This window comes from Stylophora pistillata, chromosome 1, assembly GCF_964205215.1.
Source record: "Stylophora pistillata chromosome 1, jaStyPist1.2, whole genome shotgun sequence".
Classification (NCBI taxonomy): domain Eukaryota; kingdom Metazoa; phylum Cnidaria; class Anthozoa; order Scleractinia; family Pocilloporidae; genus Stylophora; species Stylophora pistillata.
The window spans coordinates 41110326-41124524 of NC_142519.1; the positions used below are offsets into that span (position 1 = coordinate 41110326).

The 14199-nt window shown below is 36.3% G+C and overlaps 1 long non-coding RNA gene across 1 annotated transcript; it reads left to right on the forward strand.

Moving 5' to 3' along the window:
• Positions 1 to 10753: 10753 nt before the first annotated feature.
• LOC148742551 (uncharacterized) lies at positions 10754 to 13362 on the forward strand. The gene is made up of 2 exons (XR_016000212.1): positions 10754 to 10862; positions 12940 to 13362. It is a non-coding gene; the product is annotated as an uncharacterized LOC148742551 (long non-coding RNA).
• Positions 13363 to 14199: the final 837 nt, after the last annotated feature.

Sequence of the window (14199 nt, forward strand, 5' to 3'; positions counted from 1 at the left end):
GAATCAACCAAAACCACAAGAACAGGTAAGACACAAAATTTATTTAAACTTTGCATTGACAAACTTCAAAGCCTGACCGTAGACTTAACGTTATTTTCCGGCCAATTTTACGCTTTCAAAGCGAAACTGAACATTCAGTTATATTTCAAAATTAAAAACCTCTGGAAAATTACTTGAGTTTTCTGTTTTGCAAAGCCAAAACGCGCCAAATTTACCGTGCTTCAAAAAAGACTTAGAAAAAAAATCCAAATTTTCAAAACAAAGACTACTAGTCTCTGCGGTGTTCTATTGTTATCGCTATTGTTTTAATTGAACAAAGACTGAATGCATAATTAATGTATGGGGTTATATGGTACTCTTGCCGTTGCTAGTACAGCACTCCCCTCCATGATTATAATAAACCACAGGGTACATGCATGTAGTGGCCTACTCCAGTCATCTGAATGACTTTTTTTTTATAGAGCATGAGATAATGAAATGCTGATATTTTTAATAATGGCAGATTGAAGTGATAATTAATGAATACTGCCGACAGAGATGACCTGCAGAGAAAGTTTGGATGCAAAGGACAACATATTGGATTTGTTTTATATGTTAAAGAAGCTGCATCCTGCAGGTAAATATAAATATTCTTTAGTGGAAGGAGGAGGGGATAATATAAACTGCCACTTGCAACTGTTTAACCCTGGCCCCCAGTTACAGGCCTATCTACCTGTGAACAAGAAAATACATGCATAGATTTAGTTATTAAAACTCCCTGACCCCCTGGATATTAAGGCCCTCCTCAACCCTTTCTTGTTTAAATAAAAACAAAGGTGGAAGCACTACTGCTGCAAATTAGACATTAAAATTTGTAATACTAAGTTAAGAGAAAAGATGGGCTCCAGGGAGAAAGTCTGAACTTCTTTTTAGTTATGTTCCAATTTTGTTCAGGTCGTTAGTTTTGAATTTAATTCCATTCCAAATGTATTGAAATGAATGCAATTTATCAAGGCAAAACTTTTTTTCATTTTTTCTCATTATTCATTTTCCTTCTCTTCTTCCTTGTTTAAGTATTTCAGTGGTAATTACACATTATTCACTATATTTTATAACGTAGCTTAACTCAAATGCTGTTGGTCAAAATGCATCACGTGACTGAGTGCGCCTCAACTAAAACTGGGGAGTGTACTGGTGATATTTCTCAGTTTATTTTTATTGTCAAAATGTCTAACAGCTTTGGTATAAGAAACTATTTTGTAATGGTCACTTTGCCAAACAAGGACAAACCCCTCAAACTCCATTCATGATTGTTTGATAATTTTTTGAATGTCACTTAATCTTTCATGAAAATTTTGTTCAATGACCTTTTCTTGATCACACCAGAAGTGAATTCCTAGCATTTTAACTCCAGTGTACCTCTCAAGACCCATACGTTTTGCTAATGAATTCTTATTTGCCCCAATCCATATCACTTTAGTTTTTTTAAATAAATTATTCATTTTTAAACCAAAGCAGTAGTTCAAAATTGTTCAGGATTTGCAACACGATTTCTACCGAATAGGTGTTCACCAGAGTAGTGGTCCTATCATTGGCATATAGGAGTGTTCTACTTTTATCATTATCGATTTTTATGCCTTTAACATGCTCATTTCATCTAAGAGATATAACTAAAATTTCATTTGCCACAACAAATAAATAGCGTGACAAAGAGTTGCCTTGCCTTACACCTCTTTCTAACTTAAGAGGCTTGGAAAACAAGCTATTATTATAAACTTAACTCAAGAGTTTATTAAAAGTTTTTATTCATCTTATTAGGGTTGGACCAAAATTGAAGGCCTCTAGTGATCGATAAAGAAAATCCCATTCAATAGAGTGAAAGGCTTCTTCAAAATCTATAAACAGTAGAATACCAGGTATCTTTAACAATTCTGCGTGATCGATAATGTTGAGAATTGAGCAAACAACCTCTCCAATAAATCTACCCTTGATAAAACCGGACTGATTATTTATTACAATTTAATGGCAATTAACAAAATGAAATCATTACTTTTAACAAAAGGAAATGTCATAAGGATGGTCTGTAAAAGAGTCCAAGACCCTATCCTCAGACAAACCACCTAACTAAATATATAGATATATAAATTGAAAATATAATTTAATAATTATGATAAATGTAGTTCATTAAAATCTGATATAAAAATTCTAAAATATGTGACCATGAGTGTTATGAGGATCGAATTATTTTTACTGAATCTGTCACGCAATCCCAGACTTTTTTAGAATTATCTATAATCTGTAATGTTCCAGAAACTTCTTTCATGTGACTCAGCAGTTTCCAAAAATAGTACAACATGTAATACATTATAAATAGTAATAGAATATTCTAGATAACCAAAGTAAACGTATAAAAGCTGGCTTGTGAGAAGTACTAAAGAGATTTGCCCGAGGGCTTACCCTCGTGGCTTGCTGACTGAACTTTTGGAAGCTATGATATGACGAGGCTATGACCTTTTGACCTTGCGATATCCGGAGAGAAGAAAGAGATGAAAAAGACGATACTGAGTCGAGAGAGGAAGAAGATAGAGAATACAGAGTTTACTATGGAGTCCTCCGGAAGAGTTTGTGTACAAGGAAAGAATGCGATAAATCAAGAAAGCCAAGTGCTGTGGTCTTCAGTCGGCGGATGTTGGAACTGGAAGTTGATCAAAACGAAGAACACTTACACGGCATGAGGGATTGTAAGCCTGCTTTATGAACTGCTTAACTTAATCTTTAACCTAAGTAAATTAGACAATGTAAAACTAATTAAAATGGGTAACTGCTTGTTGTTACATTTTTGTTGCGTGCCATATATCGTACTCGGGAGTCTATTTTCATATATGCTTTGTTAGCGGACATTTTTTGGTCATTCGGGCACGTAACATGAGTTTTTGGTAATTTTACCAGTGTAGTTGGGATTCATCAAGAAGTTCCTCACACCACACTTAAAACTTGAGATACAAGATGCTGATCTAATTGAAAGTGGGAGTGAATTCCACATATCAATAATACGATTAAAAAACCTAAATTTAAAAGTGTTTGTACGGGCATAATTCTTCTTTAAAGTCTTTCTTTCCCTCTGAAAGGGTGCCTAGCAGTATCAGTGTAAAACTGAACAGTTGTAGAGTTCTCAATGTCAACATATCCATTCAAGATGTTACAAAAAAATAACACATCAAAGAGAAATCACCTACATTCTAAGGACAGCAGATTAAGCTTAGAGTTGCGAATATTGTAGTCATCTTCACATTTTAAAGTAAACTTCATAGCTTGACGTTGCGCTCTTTCCAAAGTCATGATATTTCTGGCAGTGAAGGGTGACGTATTCAAGTTGAGGCCTAACCAGGGCACAATAAAGAGTTCTGCATGAGCATAGAAATATCTCTCAAATCTCTGCAATTTCTTCTGAGTAAACCAAGCACTTTATTCGCCATGCTGGTGATATTGTCTATGTGAGAGTTCCATGCCAATTTGTAATCAGTTAGTAAACCAAGATCAGAGAGCTCAGTAGTAGCTTCAAGGGAAGTACCATCCAGTAGTAGAGGAGCAGAGATTGGAGATCATTTTTTAGTGATCTGCAATAACCTACATTTCTTTGAATGTATTAAAGCTCATTTAATTTTTTTTTTTTAACCCAGCAGCCAGATTGTTGAGATCTTCCTGAAATGATTCATTTACCGCATGGACTTTAGATAACTCTTGAGGCTTAACAGTCATCTGCATACAGTGCCACCATACTCCCAGAGGAAATAGCATGAAGCAAATCATTAATAAATATCACAAAAAACGAGGGGCCCAAGATGGACCCCTGGGTACCCCTGAGGGGATAGTGCACCAGTCAGAACTTGATTATGATGGATTATTCAAGGAAGGACTTTTTTGATTCTGTTGATGACCTTAGAAGCAAGCCTAGAGTCAGCATTGACTAATGAGGTCAGCCTCCAGTTTTCCAAATACATTTGATCTTTACCTGTTTTATCAATAAATGCAATAATTGCCTGTTTTTCTGAATTTTACATTTCTCTTGAGTCAAAAGAGCAATTAAAAGCGTCGGTCATGAGCTCACCTACAGAGCTCTAAAAAGTTTAATTTGTAAAATTTTGTACATATACTGTCATTCCATTTCCAAAAGTATCAAGTGTTTTGACACGTTCTTCAATAGTTAATCTTCCTTCACAACTTAGTTTTTCTTCCTCTGACAATTATGGAATGCTAGCTTGACCAAGAAAGTGATCCAACTAATCATGCTGCTTCTCATTGTTAATACTATTAATACAGATTTTTAAAATAATTCAAAGATGAGCCTATTTTTTCTCATAGTTTATAGTTATAACTCTGTTTAGACAAAGTTCCCTAATAGGTTTCTTTGTAATTGGTTTCTTTTCTCCAGACTTTAAAATACTTTGTACTTTTTTTCCCCATGTTCATGCCATCCCACCCTTAAACATACAATTAATCCATTGGCTTTCTCTTTGTAAAATTTTTCTAACTCAGTTTTAAATTTACTCAGAATATTATCAACTTCTTTGCACGGATTTTATTGAAATTGTATTTGAGTGGCTTGGAGTTAATTCTTGTGTAGACTTTTCTCTTTATCTCACTTAGTTCTAGTAAGCTCTTTTGAGTATTGCATCCAAAAAAGCAAACCTTATATTTAATCCAATCCCAAGCAACTCTTTTGTCTGAGGATTCTTTTCCTTCTTCTTTCCATATCTCCAGATTCGTTTTTATAAATTGAATAAACTTTTCATCTGACAAAAATGATGTGTTCATTTTTTAGAAACCTGGCCCTTTTTCTTAGTCTCCTCAAACTCTTGCAAATGAAGTACAATTGCCCAGTGGTCCATTTTAATGACTCCAATAATGTCTACATTTTCAATCAAGTCCTGAAGTGTATCTGGAATGAGGCAATGATCTAAGCTGAAAAAACATATTTTGATTAGAGCTGCCATAGCTTGTTTCAAATTTCTCTTCTTGTTCTGGTAAATTTAAGCCCCGTCAGATATCTATATTACAGGTGTGTTTGTAAGGCCATTTGTTTATAAGCCCTCTTAAAACCCCTTGCACAGGTGTATAAGCCCTGGGCTATTTAACCTGCAGTTTTATACTGTTATGCACTATTAACAATATCGTTTTCAGCACAGTACATGTATACAAATGTGAATGTTACACTTTGGGGTGAAAAGGAATATTTAAGAATTACTGGGAATTTTAGGAAAAACCTTGAGGCAACTAATATAAAATAAATACATGCATTAGCTCCCAAATAAAATTCAAGCAATCAATTAAATTTATTTTCATGCTTTAAGCTTAACATGTAAAATGTTTCCTATGGTATATTAACATGCGATGGGCTTCATTACAGCTAAATAATTAACTTTTTAATTATAATCTTCTTGTAACTGAAACAATAAATTGTAATGAAGTAATCCTAAACTGCAGACTTACCAGCTGTTTGTTTTGCTGGGCTCGCAGCTTGTCAAACGTGACTAAAATAATCCTGGAACCTTTAGCTTACTGATAGATTTATTTCATTGTAAAGCGTAAGCTAGCATGCAAGTGACCGATTCGATTTTTGATCACGAACCGAACATCGCAATTTGTACTCACCACAAACTTTCAAAATCGTGGCTTTATAAATGGCCGCTCGATCCTTGTTTGTACGTACCAGGTAGTCATGATACGTCTACTCCCTTGCGAACTGAATTCCCAGTTTTCTGGGAATTCCTTGGAATTCCTAGGAATTCCTAGGAATTCTCAAAAATTCCCAACTATGGAAATAAGCTCTGATTTGAAAAGCTTGGAATTACTGGGAATTTCTGGGAAAGGAAGGTTCCAGTTTTGTGAGGACTTGGAATTCCTAGGAATTCTCAAACATTCCTAACTATGCAAATAAGCTCTGGTTTCAAAAGCTTGGAATTACTGGGAACTTCTGGGAAAGGAATGTTCCAGTTTTGTGAGGACTTGGAATTCTTCGGAATTCCTAGGAATTCTCAGCTATGCAACTACCTTTAAGTTAACAAGGGTGGAATTATTGGGAATTTCTGGGTATTGAATTTGAGGCAAATTAAATAGCCCTGAAATCCAAATAATTCCAAGAACTTCTAAATACCTTGAATGTGAAGGTTATAAGATAAGGAGTAATTTTAGAGGCTTAAAAATTTGGTTCAATGAAAGATGTGCTAAACAGAATGTACCAAGAGATGTAAATACCTGAACAATTTGTTTATCATGGAATTTATTATTTAAAGTAAGTTTTAGTAAATCCTAACATTAACATGCATTTTTTCATAAAGCAGCAGTCAATTATATTAAGTACAAATTGTCAATTTAAATCCAATGCACTCATACCACAGATTTGCTTTCTAACCTCAAAGGCTTCTTGGATTCCATAATCATAAAAAGTTTTTATTGCGATGCAAAATGACTCTCATGTCCGCAGAATTGTGCCAAAATCATAAAACATAAACATAAATCATAAGCAGGGGTCAATGCTTCGGAATATGCACATTCGTTTGTAGGCAAGAATTCTAACATACTCTAATCGCTTCCTTCTCTTGTACAAATGTTTCTTCGTTATGAGATGAACTTGACTGTTGGCACCGCTTTTAAGCTCAGTGGATTAGCGTCAAAGATCTAGACTTAAAGGAATCGAGATGGCCGCGAAATGGACGGTGTCGACGTATGCTTGTTATGGTCCAACTTCGTCGATTTGGGTATTGGTACATTATGATCATCTAGGTAGTTCTTATACTTCATAAGGTGGTATCCATCGGTTATAATAATGAAGGTAAAACACGTTTGTAATCACATTCAAGGAACTTGTGATTGCCTTGTGTTGTTTCTCACCTTTGCCGTGAACACAGCTCAAGTCAGGGTTTCGAGTCTTTCTTTCCTCGACAGCTTTCGGCCACAAATCGTGCATTAGTAGTACGTTCGATTCTTCTCGATTATTTCTACATTGAGTGAGTTCATATCATTATTTACATCATCTTCAAACCATTGATCTATTAAATGAAACCATCGTCAAGAAGTTGAACCCTGCGCGTTCTTTTAAGACTGCAATCGGGCAAGCCAGCAGATTCTCTTTACAAGCCAATAACAATTCCCAAAATATCCACGTGATCATGCTCGTGGGTTGTAGACAAAGAAACCTTTATTTGGCGCTCATCTTTGAATGTACTTTTCATCCGTCGATCGCTTGTGCGTAAGTTATTTCTTTTCTCGACTGTTTTGCAAATACGACATCTCTAAAGATGGGTTTTACCGTCGTTCAATGGGAAAACGAGAATAGCGCGAGTGTTAAATTGATGAAAAGCAAGTTGTCGGCGCCGTGAAGCTAAAAGAAGGGACATTACAGTTATCGACTGGTCGGTACAAGGGTCGAGCGGCCATTTATAAAGCTAATGATTCTGAAAGTTTGTGGCGAGTACAAATTGCAATATTTGGTACGTGATCAAAACTGAGAATCGAATCGGTCACTTGCATGCCACAGTTTCTTAAGCTTACGCTTTACAATTAAATAAATCTATCAGTGAGCTAAAGGTTTCAGGATTATTTGAGTCGCGTTTTAAGCATGCTGCGAGCCCAGCAGAAAAAGACAATTACAGCTGCTTAGTCTGCAGTTTGGGATAACTTCATTGCAATTAATTATTACAATTACAACAAGAATTTGATTAAAAAATCAATTATTTAACTGTAATTAAGCCTTTCACCCTCAAGAGTGTTCAGTCAAAATTGAGAAGAAATCTCTCAATTTCAACTCGCAGAATCAGCAAAAACAAACAGCAGAGCATGAAGATGCTGCTTGACAGCTTACATTTGAATTTTAACACACAAGACTTATCCAAAGAAGTTACAACTACATTAAATTAAGTCAAAGCTGAGTGATACTACTATTTATTGCAATAAAAATAACCCAAGTTATTGCATTTCATGAAAAAGAATCAACAGATTTTATTCACAATTTGTGTCAAACCAAATTTAATAATTCACTTGGACTATTTTAAATGAATAGCTGTAATTGAGGACAATTTTTATGAAGTTTTCAAGAAAAAAAAAGAAATTTCTTCCTAATATTACTACATGTTCATGTTAATATATAATAGCAAATTTTTAACCGCCACCCAGTTAGCTCAATGGATAGTGCGCTGGACTGTTGTGCGGTAGGGTGAGGGTTCGAGCCCCGGCCGGACCAACACTCAAGGTCTTAAAATAATTGACAAGAATTTGCTACCTTTCTAGAACATCAAGAAATGGTTAGATATTCTAGTCTTCTCTGATAGGGACGAATAAATGGAGGTCCTGTCTCCTGCAGGGTTGAGGGTAGGAGACGTTAATTTCCCACATATGAGATAACTGAACGTGATGGATGTCCTATCCCCTGGGTTGGGATGGGTGGGTTTACTAGGCCTGCAGTAATTGGCACAAGCTGTTGCGGTGTCCCTGCTGGTCGGCGAAGCTAATAAACTAAATAATTAACTGTAAACCTGACTTGAACATGTAAATAAATTTCATTGATAATGCATGTATTTATTTAATATTAGTTGCCTTGAGGTTTTCCTAAAATTCCCAGTAATTCTTAAACATTCCTGAAATTACTAAAAATTCCTAGGAATTTCCAGCAAGTTTTTAGATTCACAGTATTCCAGGGAAGTCATTCAGGTGCTCTGAGTTGGAATTCCTAAGAATTCCTTGAAATTCTCAAGAATTCCTAGGAATTCCCAGGAATTCCCAGGAATTCCAAGTCCTGTTGGCTATAAACAAGGAATTTTTAGGAATTTCTAGGTTTTTTTGGGAATTCCTAGGAATTCCTGGGAATTACGCACCCACACCAAGCAAGATTAGAAAACCTTGGAATTCCTAGGAAATCCTAGGAATTCCATGTTCCAATTACCGTGAAAATTCACACCTTTGTTCCTAGGAATTCCTAGGAATTCTTAAGAATTCCTAGGAATAGATTCTTAGGAATTCTTAGGAAAATCCTAGGAATTCCTAGGAATTCCTACCTTTAATTCGCAAGGGCTGTAGTCCCTTCTTTTAATTCCACGGCGCCAACGACTTGCTTTTCATTTACAATACTTACGCTGTTCTCGTCTTCCCGTTAAACAATGCTAAAACCCATCTTTAGAGATGCAAAACATTTAAGAAAAGAAATAACTTCACGCACCAGCGATCAACGGATGAAAAGTACACTCAAAGATGAGCGCCAAACGGAATTTTCTTTGTTTCAGATCACGGGCATGATCACATGGATATTTTGGGAATTGTCATTGGCTAGTAAAGGGAATCCACTGGCTTGCCCGATTGCGGTCTCAAGAGAAGCCCGAAACATCATTTTGATTTCCCTGACCAGTTCTTTGATTTTGGACGATGATTAACCTTGGATCCATGTTTTGACGATGATATAAATAACGATGTGAACTCACATTGTCTTACCTTCATAGAGAGTAGTCTGTGCTCTCTATCAAGGTAAGACTTTATTTCTTTGATTATTTCACACAACTTTACATTTACGGAGCTCAAAAGCAAGCCCAACTAAACCACTAGACAAACTCTTTAATAATCCACTGTGAAAGAGCCTGTGGCAGAGCTTGGGTGACCTGTGTTGAGATTCTCACCTACAAATGGATGTGCACATTCAGAAGTGTTCCTCTGTTTATGATTATGTTTATGTTTTATGAGTTTAGCACATCTGTGGAGATGAGACATTTTGCATCACAATAAGAACTTTTATGATCATGGAATCCACGAGTCCTTAAAGTTTAGAAAGCAAATCTGTGATATGAGTACATTGGATTAATTGACAATTTAATCGACGGCTGCTTCATGAAAAAATGCTTATTAATGTTAAAATTTGCAAAGACTGAGTTTGAAAAATAAATTTCATGATAAACATATACATATAATTATGTAATATATTTCTTGGTATAATTTGTAAGGCATACCTTTTATTGAACCAAAGTTTTAAGCCTCCAAAATTACTTCTTGTTTTAAAACCCTTAGGTTCCCGGTATTGAGAATTTCTTGGAATTATTTGGACGCAGAAATTCCCAAGAATTCCACCCTTCTTAACTTATAAGTAGTTTGTATAGGTGAGAATTCCTTGTAATTCCTTGGAATTTCAAGTCCTCACAAAACTGGAGCCTTCCTTTCCCAGAAATTCCCAGTTATTCCAAGCTTTTCAAATCAGGGCTTATTGCATTGTTGAGAATTTTTTTTTAGAATTCCCAGGAATTCCCAGAAAACTGGGAATTCAGTTCGCAAGGGCTGTATCTTTTTTTAGTATGTGTTGGTGCATTGCTTGATTTTCATCTGCAGCTTAAACTGAGTTATTTATTAAATACTATGATCAGATATGCCTCTAAATTTTACCTATCAACATGTGGCTTTGTAGCTGACAGTTGGTAGTAGACTGCCCAACTAGTATCATGGAGGCAGGGGTTCAAATCTTTTCAAAGCTTGAATGTTTCTGGTTTATTTTTTGCAATTGCTTTAAAATAATTTGCACTTTACTTGTGAGGATCACTTCTTGGGTTGAATTTCATCTAAATGTCAAATGAAATTTATTTCATTAAAATTATGTGTTCCGTAATAACTGAACAACTCTTTAATGTCACCATTTGCTGAAAAGGATCTGAAAATTGAATTCCTTTCACTCATTCCAAGCATTTTTTCCTTTCTGTTTTGATTGTTCATTTTTTTTGTTTTGTTTTTTTGTTTTTTGTTTTTTTTATAGTAGATGACACAATTTATCAATTAGTGAATAATAGATGATTTGGCGGCGCTTGTCTGTGATTTCTTTGAAGATCAACCTTTGGAACCATTTAAAAAGGGTTTAAGTATGTTTAACATCTCAGAAAAGATCATTTATTTAATTAATTTCCTTTCAAAATTGTGGAAATCCTTAACATGATCATGAACATCAAGCCTTGAATAACTCTTGCTGAAATGGTGGTGAAAGAGTATGCAAGTAGTCAGCTGAAGAAATGATTTTCAATTGTAGCAGTGGAAAACAATTGAAAACACCATGACATGTGTTTAATAACTAACTTACTGACTCACATGTATGCTCCGGCTGCAACTGAATTAATTAACAAATTTGTGTCCTCCACTAATTTCTTTCCAAGTTTACTAATGATGACATCATCTGTGTTTATTGCGGACAATACTTTTCTCTTTATTCTTGTCCTTGGTCAACCTGACCAAAAAATGATCATACTTCCTATACAATGTTTGATTTAAGCTTACTTACACCTTCCAAGCAGTCTTATTATTATTATATGACTTTTTCCTTCATTTTCTAAATGTGAAAATGAAGGAGCCTCTCTAAATTGTTTTGACCATTAAACCCCTGAGGGGGACTGGGTTCTAATTTCTCCTTACAGTATCACCCTGAAATCAAAAATAAAGGTCCAATGCGAATCAAGGAAATTCTAATCGCCAATCCAACAAACTCCTGATTGGCAAACAAATTCTCCTTGTCAGTTTGATAGGAAATGTAGAGAGAACAGTGTGGAGAATATCATGAATACTAATGCTGGATTGTAAAGGATTCATTGACAGTCAGGCTTCTTGAGTAATCACTTCAGATTCACCCAGACCCCTTGGGTCTCTTGAAAAGTCTACAGTTTTGTGAGTGACATGTAGTTTGTGTGGTTTCTTTTAATTTTGCACCAAGGCCATGTTATTTTTACTTATTTGATTTTTAATTTTAATTTAATTTACCTATGATGCACGATCCTCGCAGTAGAGAGCGCTATTTATGCAATAGCGAAAATCAGACCTGAAAAAATCAGGCCTGTACGGGATTCGAACCACTGACCTCTGCGATACTAGTGCAGCGCTCTACCAATTGAGCTAACAAGCCAACTGGGAGCAGGCCGTTAAGTTGATTCGTAATAAACCCGCGATGATAAATCAGATACAATGAATATATGAATATATTGTATTCGTAATAAACTCGTGATGATAAATCAGATACAATGAATATATTGCATCTGATTTATTATCACGGGTTTATTACGAATCAACTTAACGGCCCGCTCGCAGTTGGCTTGTTAGCTCAATTGGTAGAGCGCTGCACTAGTATCGCAGAGGTCAGTGGTTCGAATCCCGTACACGCCTGATTTTTTTTCAGGTCTGATTTTCCCTATTGCATAAATAGCGCTCTCTACTGCGAGGATTGTGCGTCATACGTATCTAATACCGCAGTTCAAAGTATACGAACTTGATATATTCATTGTATCTGATTTATCATCACGGGTTTTTTACGAATCAACTTAACGGCCTGCTCCCAGTTGGCATGTTAGCTCAATTGATAGAGCGCTGCACTAGTATCGCAGAGGTCAGTGGTTCGAGTCCCGTACAGGCCTGATTTTTGCTATTGCATAAATACCGCTCTCTACTGCGAGGATCTTGCATCGTACGTATCTAATACCGCTGTTCAAGATATATGAACTTCATATATTCATTAATTTCATTTATTCGCCACGGGAATGGCAGGAGAAAGAAACAGATCTTTCGTCCCAATTGACACCTAACCCCAAATTCTCAGTAAACAGGCCAGACCACATCACAGTAATCTCGTGAGTGGGTTCTTTAAAGTCCCCTGCCTAACCAAACTAACTAAATAATAAGTGTAGGAGACGGGAGCTACGGTTTATTCGTCCTTATCCGAGAAGACTAGAATATCTATCCATTTCCTGATATTATAGAAAGGTAGCTGGCACATTCTCCTCAGTTATTTTAAGACCTTGAGTGTTGGTCCGGCTGGGGCGTTTGTGTAAAACGGATTTCATCACATCGTTTCTATTCGTTTTCATGCTGGGAAGGTTACTTTATATATTTAACTTTTTTGTTGTTGTTGTTGTTTTGTTTTATCTTATAATGTATTTACGTCTTTCTTTTCCCCTACAGCCGGACTCAATGCTCGTAAAATGGATGCAAGCTGTTTTGAAAACCTTAAGAGCAGCTGAGGCGGCCCGTGGAAGGGTAACATGCCATATTTCTCCATATGTCCATTGAAGGGAGAATCTTATGAAAAAATTATTTAAAGTAGCTATTAAGACGTTCCAGCTTTTTGCTTCCTGTGGAAGACGCCTCGTTCCATCACACGGAGGCTGATGACGTCGCCTTTCAGTAAATGAAGAAGCTAAAGGTGGAGCGTACCGCGTGATCAGCTAGGTCGTCATGGACGGAAGAAAAACAATTTAATGCCCTCTCTGGCAGACATTTTTCCTGCGCAGCTAAAAATACAATTTGAATTGTAAATTGGCGAGTTGTGGTGGTTTTTGTTATAGAGGAGACACGTATAAATATATCGAGTGAGTCTGCCGTTGAGTCTGTGTTTTTGACGTTCTAAATCTCTGTCTTTCTGAATCAGTCAAACTACAACAACAGCAACAACAAATTTTATTTAAGCTCAATACGGAAAATTACAATGCTTGGGCCTGCAAGTAGCTAGGGCTATTCGAGGCGGGCACAAGAGAGGAAAATAAAAAAACTGCATTCGTTAACATTATCACTTAACTGATTTTAAAAGAACATGTGGTCTATTAATATCTGCAGAATCATTTCGGCTTCAACGGCTCTGATTACGGTACATCAGTAATGATATCAGCACAGTAATAGTAATAGTAATCAAAGTTTAATGTCTTAACGTGAGGCATGGTTACCCATATTGAATAAAGGCTGATAGTTTCGAAAGAAACTGTTTGGGGCTGCGTCGGTGGGAGTAACGAAATAATTTGGATATATCAACAAAAGTTGAAATGGTAAATTGGCCACCGTAATGATTACAAAAGCTGACGTTTCGAGCGTTAGCCCTTCGTCGGAGCTCCGACGAAGGGCTAACGCTCGAAACGTCAGCTTTTGTAATCATTACGGTGGCCAATTTACCATTTCAACTTTTGTTGATATATCCAAATTATTTCGTTACTCCCACCGACGCAGCCCCAAACAGTTACCCATATTGCCCGAGCCAGAGGCTCATGTATGAAACGCAAGACAACAACCCACCCATCCCACCCCAGGGGAGGACATCCACCACACAGTAATCTCGTGCGTGGGAAATTAACGTCTCCTACCCCTAACCCTGCAGGAGACGGGACCTCCATTTATTCTTCCCTATCCGAGAAGACTAGAATATCTAAACCATTTCTTGATATAGAAAGGCAG